General features: G+C 36.9%; 1 pseudogene; it reads right to left on the bottom strand.

Annotated features, from left to right (window-relative positions):
- The window catches only part of LOC114172243, a 28,412-nt pseudogene extending 10,025 nt beyond the window's left edge, over positions 1–18,387 (bottom strand).
- Positions 18,388–21,882: the final 3,495 nt, after the last annotated feature.

The raw sequence follows: 21,882 nt of genomic DNA, 5'->3' as shown, positions 1-21,882 counted from the left end.
ACATAAAAACTAGTGTCTTAAGATTCGGGACAAATCTTCTCGAAGAAGGAAGGTATGATGTGAACTACATATGGGTCAAATGGAGGATGACTAATGCGCTGTGTTGATGCAGTTTCTTTTATTTAAATAAGGGCCCAATGCTTTGTAAAATTGGCTGACCAAATTGTGTTTGTGCTTAACCAATTAATGGGCTTTAGTTTTGCTTTATCTTCAAGTTGAAATAAGGGTCCATATGCCAACTTAAGAACCAACCTTTGGAAGATCAATAGGACCTTTGCTCAAAGTTTGTGGATGATTTTTGGTAGCCTGAAATTAGGTTACAATCAACCATTAAGTAGCGGATCGTTATTAGCTTGAGTGGATCATTAATTAATAGCTTTAAGCGGGATAATATTGAAATTTATGTGTCTTTTGTAATTCTGATGGTTAAAGCTCCTATATAACATCAATGAAGGCAAGCTAAGTTTTATTCAGAAAATAAACGAGTTTTATCTCATCTATCTTAGTGAGAGTGATTCTCCTAAGTTCTTGAGTGATTCAAGAATCCATGAGTTTAATCAAAGGTCCTTTATCCCTTTGTGTGTTTCAACTCTTAGGCTTTTCTTCCATTCTAGGAAGTGTGATGTCTATCAATTTCCATTCAATTTTCTCGTTTTAAATAATTTCTCAAATTTCTTGCTTGTTAGCATTCCAACAATGATAGATTAGTCAAACGAATCGAACCCTGCGGATTCACATCGTTTGGTATTCAGAGCCTGGCTATCTAGATCTGGAATAGCAAAGGAAGTTTATTATACAAAGTGTTTAACCGAAGGCCATCCATGTCTAGTTGCATTTGATTACGAAAGCGAAAATAATGTTGTGAGCCAAAGATTGGTGGAGAAACTCCAGGTACCAGCAACCTTTCATCTGGATCAAGCATTGATCAAATTCAGTACATGGCAATGTGTGAAAGAAGTATTATGTGATATTGCTCCCATGGACTCTTGTCATCTTCTTTTGGGATGGGCAAGGCTTCGTTTTAAAACACTCCATCTTGATGAACGTTCCCTTTATTTGAGGCATGAGGGACATCAAAAGGAGTAGAAATTTATGACACCAAGACAAGTCAGTAAGGATCATTGTAGGCTGAAGGAGAAAACAGAAAAAGAAAGAATAGAAAAAGAAGTAATATAAACTGCAGAAGGAAGGGAAAATAAAAAAAAGGAAATGGAACTAGAGAAAGTTTATTCGTCAGTGTTTTTTCTTCTACAGTTTGTGATGTCATTTTACAGGAACAAAAGGATAAGCATGTGAATGAAACACACCAACTTCCATGTTTAAAAAGGATGCTTGTTCATAGTGCTTTACTATGCATTTGGTCCGTCGATAAGAAGCAAATTCGTCAAACACAATGCATGGAATTATTTATTGTTACATATCAAGATGGGGTACGGTTGCCAAGAAATGTTATCGAGGGGTTGCAACCATTGGAAAGTAACAAATATCAAGTTGAATTTGATCCTGGAAGAAGAGAATTAGTTTCAACTTGTGGAGAAATAAAAGTCCTTCACAAGATCATAATAAACTTACATTAAAAGTAGTGTCTTAAGATTCAGGACAAATCTTCTCGAAGAAGGAGGGTATGATGTGAATTGCATATGGGTTAAATGGAGGATGACTAATGCGCCGTGTTGATGCAGTTTCTTTTATTTGAATATGGGCCCAATGCTTTGTAAAATTGGCTGACCAAATTGTTTTTGTGCTTAACCAATTAATGGGCTTTAGTTTGGCTTTATCTTTAAGTTGAAATAAGGGTCCATATGCCAACTTAAGAACCAACCTTTGGAAGATCAAGAGGACCTTTGCTCAAAGTTTGTGGATGACTTTTGGTAGCCTTAAATTCAGTTACAATCATGCAGTAAGTAGTGAATCATTATTAGCCTGAGTGGATCATTAATTAATAGCTTTAAGCGGGTTGATATTGAAATTAATGTGTCTTTTGTAATTCTTATGGTTAAAGCTCCTATATAAGTTGAACGTTTTTCATCAATGAAGGCAAGCTGAGTTTTATTCAGAAAATAAACGAGTTTTATCTCATCTATCTTAGTGAGAGTGATTCTCCTAAGTTCTTGAGTGATTCAAGAATCCATGAGTTTAATCAAAGGTCCTTTATCCCTTTGTGTGTTTTAACTCTTAGGCTTATCTTCCATTCTGGGAAGTGTGATGTCTATCAATTTCCATTCCATTTTCTCGTTTTAAATAATTTCTTAAATTTCTTGCTTTTTAGCATTCAAACATTGATAGATCAGTCAAACGAATCGAACCCTGTGGATTCACATCGTTTGGTATTCAGAGCCTGGCTATCTAGATTTGGAATAGGAAAGGAAGTTTATTATACAAAGTGTTTAACCAAAGGCCATCCATGTTTAGTTGCATTCGATTACGGAAGCGAAAACAATGTTGTGAGCAAAAGATTCGTAGAGAAACTCCAGTTACGAGCAACCTTTGATCTGGATCAAGCATGAATCAAATTCAGTACATGGCAATGTGTGAAAGAAGTATTATGTGATATTGCTCCCATGGACACTTGTCATCTTCGTTTGGGATGGTCATGACTTCGTTTTAAAACACTCCATCTTGATGAGCGTTCCCTTTATTTGAGGCATGAGGGACATCAAAAGAAGTAGAAATTTATGGCACCAAGACAAGTCAGTAAGGATCAACGTAGGCTGAAGGAGAAAACAGAAAAAGAAAGAATAGAAAAGGAAGTAATATAAACGGCAGAAGGAAGGGAAAATAAAGAAAAAGAAATGGAACTAGAGAAAGTTTATTCGTCAATGTTTTTTCTTCTATAGTTTGTGATGTCATTTTAGAGGAACAAAAGGATAAGCATGTGAATGAAACACACTAACTTCCATTTTTAAAAAGGAAGCTTCTTCATAGTGCTTTATTATATGCATTTGGTCCATCGATAAGAAGGAAATTCGTCAAACATAATGCATGGAATTATTTATTGTTACATATCAAGGTGGGGTATTGTTGCCAATAAATGTTATCAATAGATTGCAACCATTGGAAAGTAACAAATATCAAGTTGAATTTGATCCTGGAAGAAGAGAATTAGTTTCAACTTGTGAAAAAGTAAAAGTCATTTACAAGATCATAATAAACTTACATTAAAACTAGTGTATTAAGATTCGGGACAAATCTTGTCGAAGAAGGAGGGTATGATGTGAATTGCATATGGGTCAAATGGAGGATGACTAATGCGCCGTGTTGATGCAGTTTATTTTATTTAAATAAGGGCCCAATGCTTTGAAAAATTGGTTGACCAAATTGTGTTTGTGCTTAACCAATTAATGGGCTTTAGTTTTGCTTTATCTTCAAGTTGAAATAAGGGTCCATAAGCCAACTTAAGAACCAACCTTTGGAAGATCAAAAGGACCTTTGCTCAAAGTTTGTGGATGACTGATGAAGGATTATCTTGTTCCTTTTTAAGATTATTGAATATGGTGTGAGTTGATTAAGAAAGCTAAGTGAAATCCCCACTGGACATTAAGATAGCAAGCTATCTAGATGTGAATATGTGATGGATTGATTCAAAACAAAAAGGAAATGGAAAGCACATAAACCATAGAAAACCAAGAACAATTAAAGGAAGAAGAAAACATAAAATGGAAAGGAAAGAAATGGTAAAAATGTGAGAAGCACGCCACTACAAGGCTAGGCTAGAAGCCATGGCAACCTTGAAGATGAGTGGATGTGTGCCGCCACTTGCTATGCAAGCTAAGGCTTAAAAGTATTCACTCCCTAGGGAGGAAACTCTCACAAATGGTTGAGACACAAGAGTGTTTTTACTTTAAAATCTTCAACCCTTTTACATGTCTAGGAGCACCCCTTATATAGAAGAGTTTAGGGACCTCTAAGCAAATAAAAGATACCTAAGGATGTCTCTACAAAAACCTAACCCTAGCTTCTAGAAACTAGGTCAAATAAGGTTACAAAATTGAGAGACAAAAGAGGTAACTATGGTGTGTGCAAGGCTAATTTCGTTATAGCACAAAAAGAGACAAAGAATGTGTCTCATATGTCTCCAAAAAGTGGCCAAAGTGTGCTAAAAACAAAGGAGACCAAAGGTACATAGGTACACTTGCTTCATGCCTTTTACTTTATGCTTTTTGCCTTTTCTTTACTCTCTCCTCCACATCATTTATGCTCCCCAATCATCATGCGCCACCTAGCATTGCTTTCTTACTCCTAATTAACCTACAAAGCAAATAAACATAGATTAGCATGTTGGCTTAAGTCAAGTCAACTATAGTCAACAAGTCAAACCTAGTCAAAGGTCAACAAGTCAAGTAAAGTTGATTCAACTAAGTCAACTTAGGGAATCAAAAATAACGAACACAAATGAAAGGGATGAAGGATTAGTGAACTTCCTTTCCAAACATGCTTAGTCTTCTTAAGCATGTGCCTTCATCCTTGGTTGGGGTCAATCCTTCATCAATGACTTTTGGTAGCCTTAAATTCAGTTACAATCAACCATTAAGAAGCGGATCGTTAATTGCTTGAGTGGATCATTAATTAATAGCTTTAAGCAGGTTGATATTGAAATTTATGTGTCTTAAGTAATTCTGATGGTTAAAGCTCCTATATAAGTTGAACCATTTTCATCAATGAAGGCAAGCTGAGTTTTATTCAGAAAACAAACGAGTTTTATCTCATCCATCTTAGTGAGAGTGATTCTCCTAAGTTCTTGAGTGATTTAAGAATCCATGAGATTAATCAAAGGTTCTTTATCCCTTTGTGTGTCTCAACTCTTAGGCTTATCTTCCATTCTTGGAAGTTTGATGTCTATCAATTTCCATTCCATCTTCTTTTATGTTTCCATTTTCTCGTTTCAAATAATATCTCAAATTTCTCGCTTGTTAGCATTCTAACAATGATAGATCAGTCAAACGAATTGAACCGTGTGGATCCACATCATTTGGTATTCAGAGTCTGGCTATCTAGATTTGGAATAGGAAAGGAAGTTTATTATACAAGTTGTTTAACCGAAGGCCATCCATGTTTAGTTGCATTCGATTACGGAAGCGAAAACAATGTTGTGAGCCAAACATTGGTGGAGAAACTCCAGTTACCAGCAACCTTTCATCTGGATCAAACATGGATCAAATTCAGTACATGGCAATGTGTGAAAGAAGTATTATGTGATATTGCTCCCATGGACTCTTGTCATCTTCATTTGGGATGGGCATGGCTTCGTTTTAAAACACTCCATCATGATGAACGTTCCCTTTATTTGAGGCATGAGGGACATCAAAAGAAGTAGAAATTTATGACACCAAGACAAGTCAGTAAGGATCAACGTAGGCTGAAGGAGAAAATAGAAAAAGAAAGAATAGAAAAAGAAGTAATATAAACTGCAGATGGAAGGGAAAATAAAAAAAAATTGAACTAGAGAAAGTTTATTCGTCAATGTTTTTTCTTCTACAGTTTGTGATGTCATTTTACAGGAACAAAAGGATAAGCATGTGAATGAAACACACCAACTTCCACCCTTAAAAAGGAAGCTTGTTCATAGTGCTTTATTATGCATTTGGTCCGTCGATAAGATGCAAATTCGTCAAACACATTGCATGGAATTATTTATTGTTACATATCAAGGTGGGGTACTGTTGCCAAGAAATGTTATTGACGGATTGCAACCATTGGAAAGTAACAAATATCAAGTTGAATTTGATCTTGGAAGAAGAGAATTAGTTTCAACTTGTGAAAAAATAAAAGTCCATCAAAAGATCATAATAAACTTACATTAAAACTAGTGTCTTAAGATTCGGGACAAATCTTCTCGAAGAAGGAGGGTATGATGTGAATTGCATATAGGTCAAATGGAGGATGACTAATGCGCCGCCTTGATGCAGTTTCTTTTACTTACATAAGGGCCCAATGCTTTGTAAAACTGGCTGACCAAATTGTGTTTGTGCTTAACCAATTAATGGGCTTTAGTTTTGTTTTGTCTTCAAGTTGAAATAAGGGTCCATATGCCAACTTAAGAACCAACCTTTGGAAGATCAAGAGGACCTTTGCTCAAAGTTTGTGGATGAGTTTTGGTAGCCTTAAATTCAGTTACAATCAACCATTAAGAAGCGGATCGTTATTTGCTTGAGTGGATCATTAATTAATAGCTTTAAGCGGGTTGATATTAAAATTTATGTGTCTTTTGTAATTCTGATGGTTAAAGCTCCTATATAAGTTGAACCATTTTCATCAATGAAGGCAAGCTGAGTTTTATTCAGAAAACAAACGAGTTTTATCTCATCTATCTTAGTGAGAGTGATTCTCCTAAGTTCTTGAGTGATTTAAGAATCCATGAGATTAATCAAAGGTCCTTTATCCCTTTGTGTGTCTCAACTCTTAGGCTTATCTTCCATTCTTGGATGTTTGATGTCTATAAATTTTCGTTCCATCTTCTTTTATGTTTCCATTTTCTCGTTTCAAATAATATCTCAAATTTCTCGCTTTTTAGCATTCTAACAATGATAGATCAGTCAAACGAATCGAACCGTGTGGATCCACATCATTTGGTATTCAGAGTCTGGCTATCTAGATTTGGAATAGGAAAGGAAGTTTATTATACAAATTGTTTAACCGAAGGCCATCCATGTTTAGTTGCATTCGATTACGGAAGCGAAAACAATGTTGTGAGCCAAACATTGGAGGAGAAACTCCAGTTACCAGCAACCTTTCATCTGGATCAAGCATGGATCAAATTCAGAACATGGCAATGTGTGAAAGAAATATTATATGATATTGCTGCCATGGACTCTTGTCATCTTCTTTTGGGATGGGCATGGCTTCGTTTTAAAACACTCCATCATGATGAACGTTCCCTTTATATGAGGCATGAGGGACATCAAAAGAAGTAGAAATTTATGACACCAAGACAAGTCAGTAAGGATCAACGTAGGCTAAAGGAGAAAATAGAAAAAGAAAGAATAGAAAAAGAAGTAATATAAACTGCAGATGGAAGGGAAAATAAAAAAAAATTGAACTAGAGAAAGTTTATTCGTCAATGTTTTTTCTTCTACAGTTTGTGATGTCATTTTACAGGAACAAAAGGATAAGCATGTGAATGAAACACACCAACCTCCATGTTTAAAAAGGAAGCTTGTTCATAGTGCTTTATTATGCATTTCGTCCGTCGATAAGAAGAAAATTCATCAAACACAATGCATGGAATTATTTATTGTTACATATCAAGGTGGGGTACTGTTGCCAAGAAATGTTATCGACGAATTGCAACCATTGGAAAATAACAAATATCAAGTTGAGGTTGATCCTCGGAAAACAAAATTAGTTTCAACTTGTGAAAAAATAAAAGTCCTTCAAAAGATCATAATAAACTTACATTAAAACTAGTGCCTTAAGATTCGGGACAAATCTTCTCGAAGAAGGAGGGTATGATGTGAATTGTATATGGGTCAAATGGAGGATGACTAATGCGCCGTGTTGATGCAGTTTCTTTTACTTAAATAAGTGCCCAATGCTTTGTAAAACTGGCGGACCAAATTGTGTTTGTGCTTAATCAATTAATGGGCTTTAGTTTTGATTTATCTTCAAGTTGAAATAAGGGTCCGTATGCCAACTTAAGAACCAACCTTTGGAAGATCAAGAGGACCTTTGCTCAAAGTTTGTGGATGAGTTTTGGTAGCCTTAAATTTAGTTACAATCAACTATTAAGAAGTGGATCGTTATTTGCTTGAGTGGATCATTAATTAATAGCTTTAAGCGGGTTGATATTGAAATTTATGTGTCTTTTGTAATTCTGATGGTTAAAGCTCCTATATAAGTTGAACCATTTTCATCAATGAAGGCAAGCTGAGTTTTATTCAGAAAACAAACGAGTTTTATCTCATCTATCTTAGTGAGAGTGATTCTCCTAAGTTCTTGAGTGATTTAAGAATCCATGAGATTAATCAAAGGTCCTTTATCCCTTTGTGTGTCTCAACTCTTAGGCTTATCTTCCATTCTTGGAAGTTTGATGTCTATCAATTTCCGTTCCATCTTCTTTTATGTTTCCATTTTCTCGTTTCAAATAATATCTCAAATTTCTCGCTTGTTAGCATTCTAACAATGATAGATCAGTCAAACGAATCGAACCGTGTCGATCCACATCATTTGGTATTCAGAGTCTGGCTATCTAGATTTGGAATAGGAAAGGAAGTTTATTATACAAATTGTTTAACCGAAGGCCATCCATGTTTAGTTGCATTCGAATACGGAAGCGAAAACAATGTTGCAGCCAAACATTAGTGGAGAAACTACGGTTACCAGCAACCTTTCATCTGGATCAAACATGGATCAAATTCAGTACATGGCAATGTGTGAAAGAAGTATTATGTGATATTGCTCCCATGGACTCTTGTCATCTTCATTTGGGATGGGCATGGCTTCGTTTTAAAACACTCCATCATGATGAACGTTCCCTTTATTTGAGGCATGAGGGACATCAAAAGAAGTAGAAATTTATGACACCAAGACAAGTCAGTTAGGATCAACGTAGGCTGAAGGAGAAAATAGAAAACGAAAGAATAGAAAAAGAAGTAATATAAACTGCAGATGGAAGGGAAAATAAAAAAAAATTGAACTAGAGAAAGTTTATTCGTCAATGTTTTTTCTTCTACAGTTTGTGATGTCATTTTACAGGAACAAAAGGATAAGCATGTGAATGAAACACACAACCTTCCATGCTTAAAAAGGAAGCTTGTTCATAGTGCTTTATTATGCATTTGGTCCGTCGATAAGATGCAAATTCGCCAAACACATTGCATGGAATTATTTATTATTACATATCACGGTGGGGTACTGTTGCCAAGAAATGTTATCGACGGATTGCAACCATCGGAAAGTAACGAATATCAAGTTGAATTTGATCCTCGAAGAAGAGAATTAGTTTCAATTTGTGCAAAAATAAAAGTCCTTCACAAGATCATAATAGACATACATAAAAACTAGTGTCTTAAGATTCGGGACAAATCTTCTCGAAGAAGGAAGGTATGATGTGAACTGCATATGGGTCAAATGGAGGATGACTAATGCGCTGTGTTAATGCAGTTTTTTTTATTTAAATAAGGGCCCAATGCTTTGTAAAATTGGCTGGCCAAATTGTGTTTGTGCTTAACCAATTAATGGGCTTTAGTTTTGCTTTATCTTCAAGTTGAAATAAGGGTCCATATGCCAACTTAAGAACCAACCTTTGGAAGATCAATAGGACCTTTGCTCAAAGTTTGTGGATGACTTTTGGTAGCCTGAAATTAGGTTACAATCAACCATTAAGTAGCGGATCGTTATTAGCTTGAGTGCATCATTAATTAATAGCTTTAAGCGGGATAATATTGAAATTTATGTGTCTTTTGTAATTCTGATGGTTAAAGCTCCTATATAACATCAATGAAGGCAAGCTAAGTTTTATTCAGAAAATAAACGAGTTTTATCTCATCTATCTTAGTGAGAGTGATTCTCCTAATTTCTTGAGTGATTCAAGAATCCATGAGTTTAATCAAAGGTCCTTTACCCCTTTGTGTGTTTTAACTCTTAGGCTTATATTCCATTCTTGGAAGTTTGATGTCTATGAATTTCCATTCCATCTTCTGTTATATTTCCTTTTTCTCATTTTAAATAATTTCTCAAATTTCTTACTTGTTAGCATTATAACAATGATAGATCAGTTAGACAAATCAAACCCTGTGGATTCACATCACTTGGTATTCAGAGCCTGACTATCTAGATTTGGAATAGCAAAGGAAGTTTATTATACAAAGTGTTTAACCGAAGGCCATCCATGTTTAGTTGCATTCGATTACGGAAGCGAAAACAATGTTGTGAGCCAAAGATTGGTGGAGAAACTCCAGTTACCAGCAACCTTTCATTTGGATCAAGCATGGATCAAATTCAGTACATGGCAATGTGTGAAAGAATTATTATGTGATATTGCTCCCATGGACTCTTGTCATCTTCTTTTGGGATGGACATGACTACGTTTTAAGACACTCCATCTTGATGAACGTTCCCTTTATTTGGGGCATGAGGGACATCAAAAGAAGTAGAAATTTATGACACCAAGACAAGTCAGTAAGGATCAACGTAGGCTGAAGGAGAAAACAGAAAAAGAAAGAATAGAAAATGAAGTAATATAAACTGCAGAAGGAATGGAAAATAAAGAAAAAGAAATGGAACTACAGAGAATGTATTCGTCAATGTTTTTTCTTCTACAGTTTGTGATGTCATTTTACAGGAACAAAAGGATAAGCATGTGAATGGAACACACCAACCTCCATGTTTAAAAAGGAAGCTTGTTCATAGTGCTTTATTATGCATTTCGTCCGTCGATAAGAAGAAAATTCATCAAACACAATGCATGGAATTATTTATTGTTACATATCAAGGTGGGGTACTGTTGCCAAGAAATATTATCGACGAATTGCAACCATTGGAAAATAACAAATATCAAGTTGAGGTTGATCCTCGGAAAACAAAATTAGTTTCAACTTGTGAAAAAATAAAAGTCCTTCAAAAGATCATAATAAACTTACATTAAAACTAGTGCCTTAAGATTCGGGACAAATCTTGTCGAAGACAGAGGGTATGATGTGAATTGCATATGGGTAAAATGGAGGATGACTAATGCGCCGTGTTGATGCAGTTTCTTTTATTTAAATAAGTGCCCAATGCTTTGTAAAATTGGCTGACCAAATTGTGTTTGTGCTTAACCAATTAATGGGCTTAAGTTTTGCTTGATCTTCAAGTTGAAATAAGGGTCCATATGCCAACTTAAGAACCACCCTTTGAAATATCAAAAGGACCTTTGCTCAATGTTTGTGGAGGACATTTGGTAGCCTTAAATTCAGTTACAATCAACCATTAAGTAGCGGATCGTTATTAGCTTGAATGAATCATTAATTAATAGCTTTAAGCGGGTTGATATTGAAATTTATGTGTCTTTTGTAATTCTGATGGTTAAAGCTCGTATATAAGTTAAACCATTTTCATCAACGAAGGCATGCTAAATTTTGATTCAGAAAATAAACGAGTTTTATCTCATCTATGTTAGTGAGAGTGATTCTCCTAAGTTCTTGAGTGATTCAAGAATTCATGAGTTTCATCAAAGGTCCTTTATCCCTTTGTGTGTTTCAACTCTTAGGCTTATCTTCCATTCTTGGAAGTGTGATGTCTATCAATTTCCGTTCCATCCTCTTTTATGTTTCCATTTTCTCGTTTTAAATAATTTCTCAAATTTCTTGCTTGTTAGCATTCCAACAATGATAGATCAGTCAAACGAATCGAACCCTGTGGATTCACATCATTTGGTATTCAGTGCCTGACTATCTAGATTTGGAATAGGAAAGGAAATTTATTATACAAAGTGTTTAACCGAAGGCCATCCATGTTTAGTTGATTCGATTACGGAAGCGGAAACAATGTTGTGAGCCAAAGACTGGTGGAGAAACTCCAGTTACCAGCAACCTTTCATCTGGATCAAGCATGGATCAAATTCAGTACATGGCAATGTGTGAAAGAAGTATTGTGTGATATTGCTCCCATGGACTCTTGTCATCTTCTTTTGGGATGGGCATGACTACGTTTTAAGACACTCCATCTTGATGAACGTTCCCTTTATTTGAGGCATGAGGGACATCAAAAGAAGTAGAAATTTCTGACACCAAGACAAGTCAGTAAGGATCAATGTAGGCTGAAGGAGAAAACAGAAAAAGATGGAATAGAAAAAGAAGTAATATAAACTGAAAGGGAAAATAAAGAAAAACAAATGGAACTAGAGAGAGTTTATTCGTTAATATTTTTTCTTCTACAGTTTGTGATGTCATTTTACAGGAACAAAACGATAAGCATGTGAATGAAACACACCAACTTACATGTTTAAAAAGGAAGCTTGTTCATAGTGCTTTATTATGCATTTGGTCCGTCGATAAGAAGCAAATTCATCAAACACAATGCATGGAATTATTTATTGTTACATATCAAGGTGGGGTACTGCTGCCAAGAAATGTTATCGACGGATTGCAACCATTGGAAAGTAACAAATATCAAGTTGAGTTTGATCGTCGAAGAACAGAATTAGTTTCAACTTGTGAAAAAATAAAAGTCCTTCAAAAGATCTGATATGACTCTCATTGCACAAGGGCTGACTTAGGGATTTTTTTTTCTTTTAGGGTTAGAACCAGTTATGACCACGAGTTGTTTTGTGGGTAGAATGAGATATTCTTTTGAAAATTGGGTGAAGAAGAAAGTAATAAGGGGTGAATCTAAAAGTGGAAGGAAGGAATCGCTCTTTCCAAAGGAGGCAACACACAAAGGATGGAAAAATCCTTTGATACAGCCAAGGGTTCTTGAATCACTCAAGAACCAGGAGAATCACTCTCACTATTAGATAGAAAATTGAATTTCTGAACAAAACTTAACTTGATTTCATTGATAAGAAATGGTTCAGCTTATATAGAGGCTTTAACCATTAGGGTTACAAAAAGACCATTAATTGTCATTATATCGCACTAGTGCTAATAATAAACCAATCAAGCTAATAATTGTCCACTACCTAATGGCTAATTATAACTGAAATTGGGGCAGCCAAAAAGTCATCCAAAATTATTCATTAAGGTTACTTTCCAATGGTTGTAATAGGTCCTCCAAGTTCTTCAAGTGGATCCTTGTCTTTGCTCATTGTCACACCTCCATCATTCTCTCCCTCTTGAGAAGGATTTGTCCTCAAATCAGATTCTCCCTCTACATCAAAAAGGGATAAGTTAGACACATTGGATGTGGAACTAACATTATACTCACCAGGCAGATCAATTTTGTAAGCATTGTCATTTATTCTTTCAAGCACTTGGAATGGACCATTTCCCCTTGGTTGAAGCTTTGATTTTCTTTGTTCTGGAAACCTTTCCTTTCTCATGTGCACCCAAACCCAATCTCCAGGTTGGAAGACAACCTTCTTTCTACCTTTGTTAGCTTGCCTTGCATAGCTTTTGTTTTTCTTTTCAATATGACCCCTTACTTGCTCATGTAACTTCTTCACATAGTCAGCTTTAGCCTGTGCTTCTTTATGCTTAAACATGGAAATGTTAGGCATAGGTAGCAAATCAAGAGGAGTTAAAGGGTTAAATCCATATACAATCTCAAAAGGTGAATAATTAGTTGTGCTATGGACAACCCTATTATAAGCAAACTCAACATGAGGCAAACATGCTTCCCAAGACTTAAGATTTTTCTTTATAACAGTCCTAAGTAATGTGCCTAAAGTTCTATTGACTACCTCAATTTATGGGTGACAAGTAGTAGAAAATAACAATTTAGTACCAATCTTACCCCACAAGGTCCTCCAAAAGTGACTAAGGAATTTCGTATCCCTATCACTCACAATGCTCCTTGGTAGTCCATGAAGTCTTACTATTTCCTTGAAAAACAAGTCAGCCACATGACAAGCATCATCCACCTTCTTGCAAGGTATGAAGTGTGCCATTTTAGAAAATCTGTCAAGAACAACAAAGACAGAATCCTTTCCATTCTTTGTTTTAGGCAGCCCCATAACAAAGTCCATTGAAATATCAGTCCAAGGATATTCAGGAACAGGTAAAGGAGTATATAATCCATGAGGCTTCACCTTAGATTTAGCTTTTTTACACACAATGCAGTGATCACAAAACTTATGTACATCACGTTTCATATGAGGCCAAAAGAAGTGCTCTTGCAAAATTTCCAAAGTCTTTTGAACCCCAAAATGACCCATCAAACCTCTTTCATGTGATTCAGTCACAAGCAACTCTCTAATGGAACACTTAGGCACACACAATTTATTTGATTTAAACAAGAATCCATTATGCCTATAGTAACCATTTTCATAAAACTTTTCACATGCAGCATATATTTTAGCAAAATTTGCACCATCCTTGTACATGTCTTTCAAAGATTCAGGACCAAACAGTTTAGTTTCAAGCATAGAAAGCAATGCATGCCTCCTAGAAAGTGCATCAGCCACTATATTTCCTTTCCCCTTTTTATACTTGATTACATAAAGAAATTGCTCCAAAAACTCTACCCATTTAGGATGCCTCTTATTAAGCTTACCTTGTCCTTTCAAGTATTTCAAGGACTCATGATCACTGTGAATGACAAATTCTTTGGGTAACAAATAGTGTTGCCAAGTCTTTAAAGCTCTAACCAAAGCATACAATTCCTTATCATAAGTAGAATAGTTAAGGGCAGCCCCACTTAACTTTTCACTAAAATAAGCAATGGGATGTCCATCTTGCAGCAAAACAGCCCCAATACCCACATTTGATGCATCACACTCAATTTCAAAAGATTTTGCAAAATTAGGCATGGCAAGAATAAGTGCATTAGTTAGCTTATGCTTGAGGGAAGCAAAGGCCTCCTCTTGTTTCTCTCCCCATTTAAAACCCACATTCTTTTTAACAATTTCATTTAGAGGTGCAGCCAGGGTACTAAAATCCTTAACAAATCTCTTATAAAAACTTGCTAAACCATGAAAACCCCTCACCTCACTGACAGTCTTAGGTGTAGGCCATTCTTGGATGGCCTTGACCTTTTCCGCATCAACTTGTACACCTTTAGCACTCACAACAAAACCCAAAAACACCACATGATCAGAATAAAAGATGCATTTTTCCAAATTGGCATACAATTTTTCTTTTCTAAGAACAACCAAAACAGATTACAAATGCTCAACATGCAACTCAAGACTGGTGCTATAGATCAGAATATCATCAAAGTACACCACAACAAATTTACCAATAAACTCTCTTAAGACATGGTTCATTAACCGCATAAAAGTACTAGGTGCATTTGTCAAACCAAAGGGCATAACCAACCACTCATACAATCCATATTTAGTTTTAAAAGCAGTTTTCCATTCATCACCTTCTCTAATCCTAATCTGATTATAGCCACTTTTAAGATCAATTTTAGAAAACACACATGCACCATAAAGTTCATCAAGAAGATCATCTAACCTTGGAATTGGATGCCTATACTTGATGGTGATGTTGTTTATTGCTCTACAATCAGAACACATCCTCCATGAGCCATCATTTTTGGGCACCAAAATCACAGGTACAGCACATGTACTCATGTTATCCCTCACCCAACCTTTACTCATGAGTTCAGTAACTTGTTTTTCAATCTCTTTGGTCTCTTGTGGGTTGCTCCTATAAGCTGGCCTATTGGGCAAAGCAGCTCCCGGAATGAGATCAATGTGATGCTCAATTGCTCTCAAAGGTGGCAAACCATCAGGGACACTTACTGGAAACACATCTTTATAATCCTGCAAAAGGGACTCAATACTAGAGGGCAATTCAAATTTGCCAAATTGGTCAGAATTGGAAATTTGATTTTGACAAAACAATAAGTAGAGGGGTTGTCTTGCGCAAAGCACCCTCCTTACCTCTCTTTCTCTTGCTAAATAAACTTGCTTACCCTCAAATGTTTCATTTTCTCTCATTTTCCTGTCAAGTGTTTCACTCTTTTTTTTTTCCTTTCAAGTGTTTCACTCTTTCTCTCATTTGCTAACTTTTCTCTCATTTTTATTTGATCCTCACACACCTCTTTAGGAGACAAGGGTTTGAGGACCACTTTTTTATCTTGATACATGAAAGAGATTTTGTTAGTGAAACCATCATGAATGGCTTTAATGTCATACTGCCACGGTCTTCCCAAAAGAATATGGCTAGCCTCCATGGGAACCACATCACATAAGATCCTATCTTCATATTTCCCAATGGAGAAAGAGACTTCAGCTTGCTGTTTCACTTGGACTTCTTCTCCTTCACTAAGCCATTGAAGTTTGTATGGCCTAGGATGTCGTTTAATGTCCATGTTCATTTTTGACACTAATCTTGAACTCACCACATTGGTACAACTTCCTCCATCAATGATTACCAAACATACATTACCATTAACTGAACATCTTGTATGAAAAATATTCTCCCTTTGAGATGCATCCTCGGCCTTGACTTGACTTCCCAACATCCTTCTAATCATGTATAACTCTCCTACATTAGGTTTCAATTCGCCATCACTCTCTTCTACCTCTCCATCATCATCATCAGAATCGCTTGTGTACTCCCCATTATCCTTAAGAAGAACAGTCTTCTTTGTAGGACACTCATAGCCATAATGTCCCATGCCCAAACATTTAAAACATTTCACTTCTCTAGTCCTCTTTGGTGGATGTTCAGGTTTCTTTTGAACAATTTTTCCTTCATTAGAAAGCACTAAATTGCTAGAGGAGGCAACACCTTCTTTCTTTACTATATCTTTCCAGTTTGAAGAATTGAAATTGGTAGAACTCTTTCTTGTTGTACTCTTTCTTTTAATTTGTTGTTCTACCTGTATGGCTTTATGCAATAGATCCTCCATCTCCACAAACTCCTGTAACTCAACAACATCTCTAATATCATGATTTAATCCATTAAGGAAACGTGCCATAGTTACCTCAGGATCTTCTTCAATTTTGGCTTGGATGATAAGAATCTCTATCTCCTTATAATACTCATCTACTCCCTTACTTCCTTGAGAAAGTCTTTGTAGTTTCAATTTTAAGTCCCTATGGAAGCTAGAAGGTACATACCGCTTCCTCATGACCCTTTTCATCTCACCCCAAGTGTCCACCAAAGGCTCCTTATCTCTAATCCTCTGTCTTTGCAACTTGTTCCACCAAATTAAAGCATAATCAGAAAATTCAGTTGCTGCAAGCCTTACCTTTTGCTCCTCACTATAATTATTGCAAGAAAATACATGCTCAATTTTGAGCTCCCACTCCAAGTAAGCTTCAGGATCACTCCTCCCCTTGAAAGGTGGCACATTCAACCTTACTCCTTCTATTCTCCCTTCATTCCTTTGTGGCCCTCCTCCTCCTCCTCTTGGTGGGGTTCTATTCTCTAGTTGGTCCAACCTATCATGAAACTCATCTTGTTGTTGCTTCATCAACCTCTCCAAATGTTGAGATAATGCAGCAATTTGCATCTGAATATCATTCCTTTCTGCCATGATTAACAAACAGATCAAGGTAACAAGAACAAAATATATATATGGTGTTTGAAAATTTTCTCACCCACTCAAGTGTTTGCACTCACAGATTGGCTTTTACTAAAAATAAAACACTCTTGCCTTTTACCACTCAAATTCTCCTTGGTTTCTTAGGCAATTCAAGAGATTATGCCCATAACAAAGAACAATTCTCCAATATGTGCAACGAAACGCTTGTAAGTAGACAAAGAAAGGTTAACAAAGAAAAAGAAGAAAAAAAAGGCCAAGAAAAGTAGGTAAAAAGAAGGAAATCAACAACAATCCTTCAATAACACCAATATATTACCTTATAAAAATTGTTACGAGGCATGAATTGTAAGCCTTTTTTTTCAGTAATATAAAGTTTGGGCCTGGCCTTTTCGGAGGCCCAAGGCCCTGCCCTACAGAAGGGCACCCTACCCTACCACAAGCCCTCCATTCTCCTCATTCCTCAACTTTTCTTTTCTCAGAAAACAGTTCTCTCTGCTCTCTTGTCCTCTGCTAGGGCACACCAGCCACACGCCTCCGAGCTACCAAGACTCTTTCTTTTCCAAGTAAGTAAGCTTCGGGACTTTTGGTCCGTTCTTTTCCTTTTCCTCTCCGTTTAAAACGCGTGGGTCAAGTTGGGGTTTAGTTCTTGACTTCGTTTTGTTCCTTTTTCCATGTTTCAGCCCACTGTCTTAGTTCTTGGAGCTGCTGTGCTATCTGGTTGTTTTTGGTACTCCAAAACAGAGGTAAGGGGAGCTATGTGTTTAAGTTTAAAGTTACCGTGGCATGTTTATGTTCTGTCCCATGTTGGGGGTGCTTGAATGGTGTTGAATCGTGAAAATAAATGGTTGGCCATGTTCTAGATGTCGCTCTGTGTCTTTTTCCTGCCTTGCATGTGTGTTTGGGAGTGGATCTGGGCGGTTTCCGCCGTTGCATGTGGGTGGACAGTGGTGAACTCTGTCATTTTCGCCCAAGCGAGCTCGTCTCGCCTAGGCGAGAGTACCAGAGTGCTCACTGCCACGAGAACTCGCCTAGGCGACCCTTTTTCGTTTTGAGCGACGCATAGTCTCGCTCAGGCGAGAAGGCCTCGCCTGAGCGAGATCCCGTGAAGCCTCCGCTGTCGCGCGTCTCGCCTGGGCGAGAATTCGCTGTTTCAGGAAGGACAGCATCTCGCCTAAGCGAGAGTTCGTGGAAAAACCTGTTGCTTATCTCGCCTGGGCGAGAATTCGCTGCCTCTGTGAAGGCAGCATCTCGCCTGAGCGAGTTCGCCAAGGCGTGCCCTGGGTTCCTTGCTGTTTGGATGGTTTGCTGCATGTCTTGATTAGGGTATCCTTCCTAAATATGATATAAGTGCATATGCTTGGGTGTTTGGTTTTTTTTTTATGAACGAATTTGGCATGTTTGGTACGAGATTGATCACGAGTTTGTGACTTCGTGATGTTTTAACATGAAAATTGGATGTTTCAAGATAAAGGTGGTGGGTATGGTGTGAAACATGATTTTGGTGTGATAGGCGTAATTCCATGAGTCCCATGGGGAGACTCTATGGTGGCGTGTAGTGTATATATTAAGATAAGGATTCAAGTAAGGATTGCATCCCGAAACTCTAAAGGGTCAGTGAGTCTCAAGTAGAGTAAACTGACCCAAGTGGTGAGAGTAGCGGGAGGCCCTAGTCTTTGGCAGGATAATGGCCTTAGACGCTTAAAGGCTAACCTCGTGAGTGGTAGGGTGAAACCCATTGGCAATGGTTCTGCAGAGCAGTAGAGGCCACCACGAGTGCAGGCATCCAGTGAATCCGATCTTAATGTATGTATCCGGATAATAGAGTCATAGTGTCTTGCTTGTTTGTCATAACATGATCTATGTGCCTCTATGTTGTACGTCTGGAAATGTTTATACATTTATTCCTTTTATACCATGATAAGTATTATATTACACTAGCTTACCCTTGCATGTTTGTGTTTGCTTTCTACTATGTTTTCTCTCTTGCGATGATCACCTTCTGGTGGGAGCAGATGAGAGGGAGGCTCGAGATGGATCCGGGAGACGCAGCAGTGCGGCCTAGATTCCCTGTATGGAAGTTTCAAGAGTAGTTCCATGGCCATGAGGCCTTTTGTATCAGTTGCCTTGGTGGCAACCCTTTTGCAAGACTGTTAAACTTTTAGATTGTGTTTTCTTATGGCATGGTTGTATGCCTATGAACCCCTTTTGGTACTTCCGGATGACTGTAATAGTTATCTTTCCTGCGTTTTATATTTCTCTGAATGCTTCTCGTTATCATGATCTTGTGACGTTTTATTTAGTAGTTTAATCTTATTAAATGGGATGTCACATGAATCATTCGACCCAATTTTTTTTTTCATAGTTTAAATACAATTACGAATTGTTGTAACTATTTTCTTTTTTTTAACTTTTAGAAGGGCCTAACTTTTGCAATGATTCAGCACACACATAAATAATACAAGTAATAAGGTAATGAATTGGTAAAATAAGAAAGAAGGAAGGATGTTACCAATTTGACGTTCAAACCCTTAAACCGAAGCTCTGAATACCAAATGATATGAATCTCATTGCACAAGGGCTGACTTAGGATTTTCTTTTTCTTTTAGGGTAAGAACCAGTTATGACCACGAGATTTTTTGTGGGCAGAATGAGATATTCTTTTGAAAATTGGGTGAAGAAGAAAGTAATAAGGGGTGAATCTAAAAGTGGAAGGAAAGAATCACTCTTTCCAAAGGAGGCAACACACAAAGGATGGAAAAATCCTTTGATACAGCCAAGGGTTCTTGAATTACTCAAGAACTAGGAGAATCACTCTCACTATTAGATAGAAAATTGAATTTCTGAACAAAACTTAACTTGATTTCATTGATAAGAAATGGTTCAGCTTATATAGAGGCTATAACCATTAGGGTTACAAAAAGACCATTAATTGTCATTATATCGCACTAATGCTAATAATAAACCAATCAAGCTAATAATTGTCCACTACCTAATGGCTAATTATAACTGAAATTGGGGCAGCCAAAAAGTCATCCAAAATTATTCAGCAAGGTCTTCTTAGTCTTCCAAGGCTGGTTCTTAAGATGTCAAATGGCCTTTTATTTAAATAAAAGAAACTGCATTAATCTGGCGCGTTAGTCCTCTTCCATTTGGGTCGCGATGCAATTTACAACTTTTGTCTTTTCTCCTTCAAACTTGGGCTTGTACTCAAATAATATTGACAACACTTGTTGTAGAGCTTCTTTTGCTTTCTTTGCTCTAGACCTTGTCATAGGTCCTCCAAGTTCTTCAAGTGGATCCTTGTCTTTGCCCATTGTCACACCTCCATCATTCTCTCCCTCTTGAGAAGGATTTGTCCTCAAATCAGATTCTCCCTCTACATCAAAAAGGGATAAGTCAGACACATTGAATGTGGAACTAACATTATACTCACCAGGCAGATCAATTTTGTAAGCATTGTCATTTATTCTTTCAAGCACTTGGAATGGACCATTTCCCCTTGGTTGAAGCTTTGATTTTCTTTGTTCTGGAAACCTTTCCTTTCTCATGTGCACCCAAACCCAATCTCCAGGTTGGAAGACAACCTTCTTTCTACCTTTGTTAGCTTGCCTTGCATAGCTTTTGATGAAGGATTGACCCCAACCAAGGATGAAGGCACATGCTTAAGAAGACTAAGCATGTTTAGAAAGGAAGTTCACTGATCCTTCATCCCTTTTCATTTGTGTTTATTATTTTTGATTCCCAAAGTTGACTTAGTTGAATCAACTTTGGTTGACTTGTTGACCTTTGACTAGGTTTGACTTATTGACTATAGTTAACTTGACTTAAGCCAACATGCTAATCTATGTTTATTTGCTTTGTAGGTTAATTAGGAGTAAGAAAGCAATGCTAGGTGGCGCATGGTGATTGGGGAGCATAAATGATGTGGAAGAGAGAGTAAAGCAAAGGCATAAAACATAAAGTAAAAGGCATGAAGCAAGTGTACCTATGTACCTTTGGTCTCCTTTGTTTTTAGCACTCTTTGGCCACTTTTTGGAGACATATGAGACACATTATTTGTCTCCTTTTGTGCTAGAACGAAATTAGCCTTGCACACACCATAGCTAGCTCTTTTGTCTCTCATTTTTGTAACCTTATTTGACCTAGTTTCTAGAAGCTAGGGTTAGGTTTTTGTAGAGACATCCTTAGGTATCTTTTATTTGCTTAGAGGCCCCTAAACTCTTCTATATAAGGGGTGCTCCTAGACATGTAAAAGGGTTGAAAATTTTGAAGTAAAAACACTCTTGTGTCTCAACCATTTGTGAGAGTTTCCTCCCTTGGGAGTGAATACTTTTAAGCCTTATCTTGCATAGCAAGTGGCGGCACACATCCACTCATCTTCAAGGTTGCCATGGCTTCTAGCCTAGCCTTGTAGTGGCGTGCTTCTCACATTTTTACCATTTCTTTCCTTTCCATTTTGTGTTTTCTTCTTCCTTTAATTGTTCTTGGTTTTCTATGGTTTATGTGCTTTCCATTTCTTTTTCATTTTGAATCAATCCATCATCTTCTTCTCTTGAGTTTTGTGAAAGGAACCTTCACATCTAGATAGCTTGCTATCTTAATGTCCAGTGGGGATTTCACTTAGCTTTCTTAATCAACTCACACCATATTCAATAATCTTAAAAAGAAACAAGATAATCCTTCATCATTTGGTATCTAGAGCCTAGGTTATCTTGAATATGGTGTTTTTTTCATGTGCTAATCTTGTCTTGTTGTAGCTATCTTTGTATGGTTCAAATCCACTTCCATTGCACACAAAAACAATGC

This window comes from Vigna unguiculata, unplaced genomic scaffold (genome assembly GCF_004118075.2).
Source record: "Vigna unguiculata cultivar IT97K-499-35 unplaced genomic scaffold, ASM411807v1 contig_500, whole genome shotgun sequence".
NCBI classification, from domain to species: Eukaryota; Viridiplantae; Streptophyta; class Magnoliopsida; order Fabales; family Fabaceae; genus Vigna; species Vigna unguiculata.
Note: the sequence above shows the minus strand (reverse complement) of the source record. Positions and strands in the feature narration are given on the sequence as shown.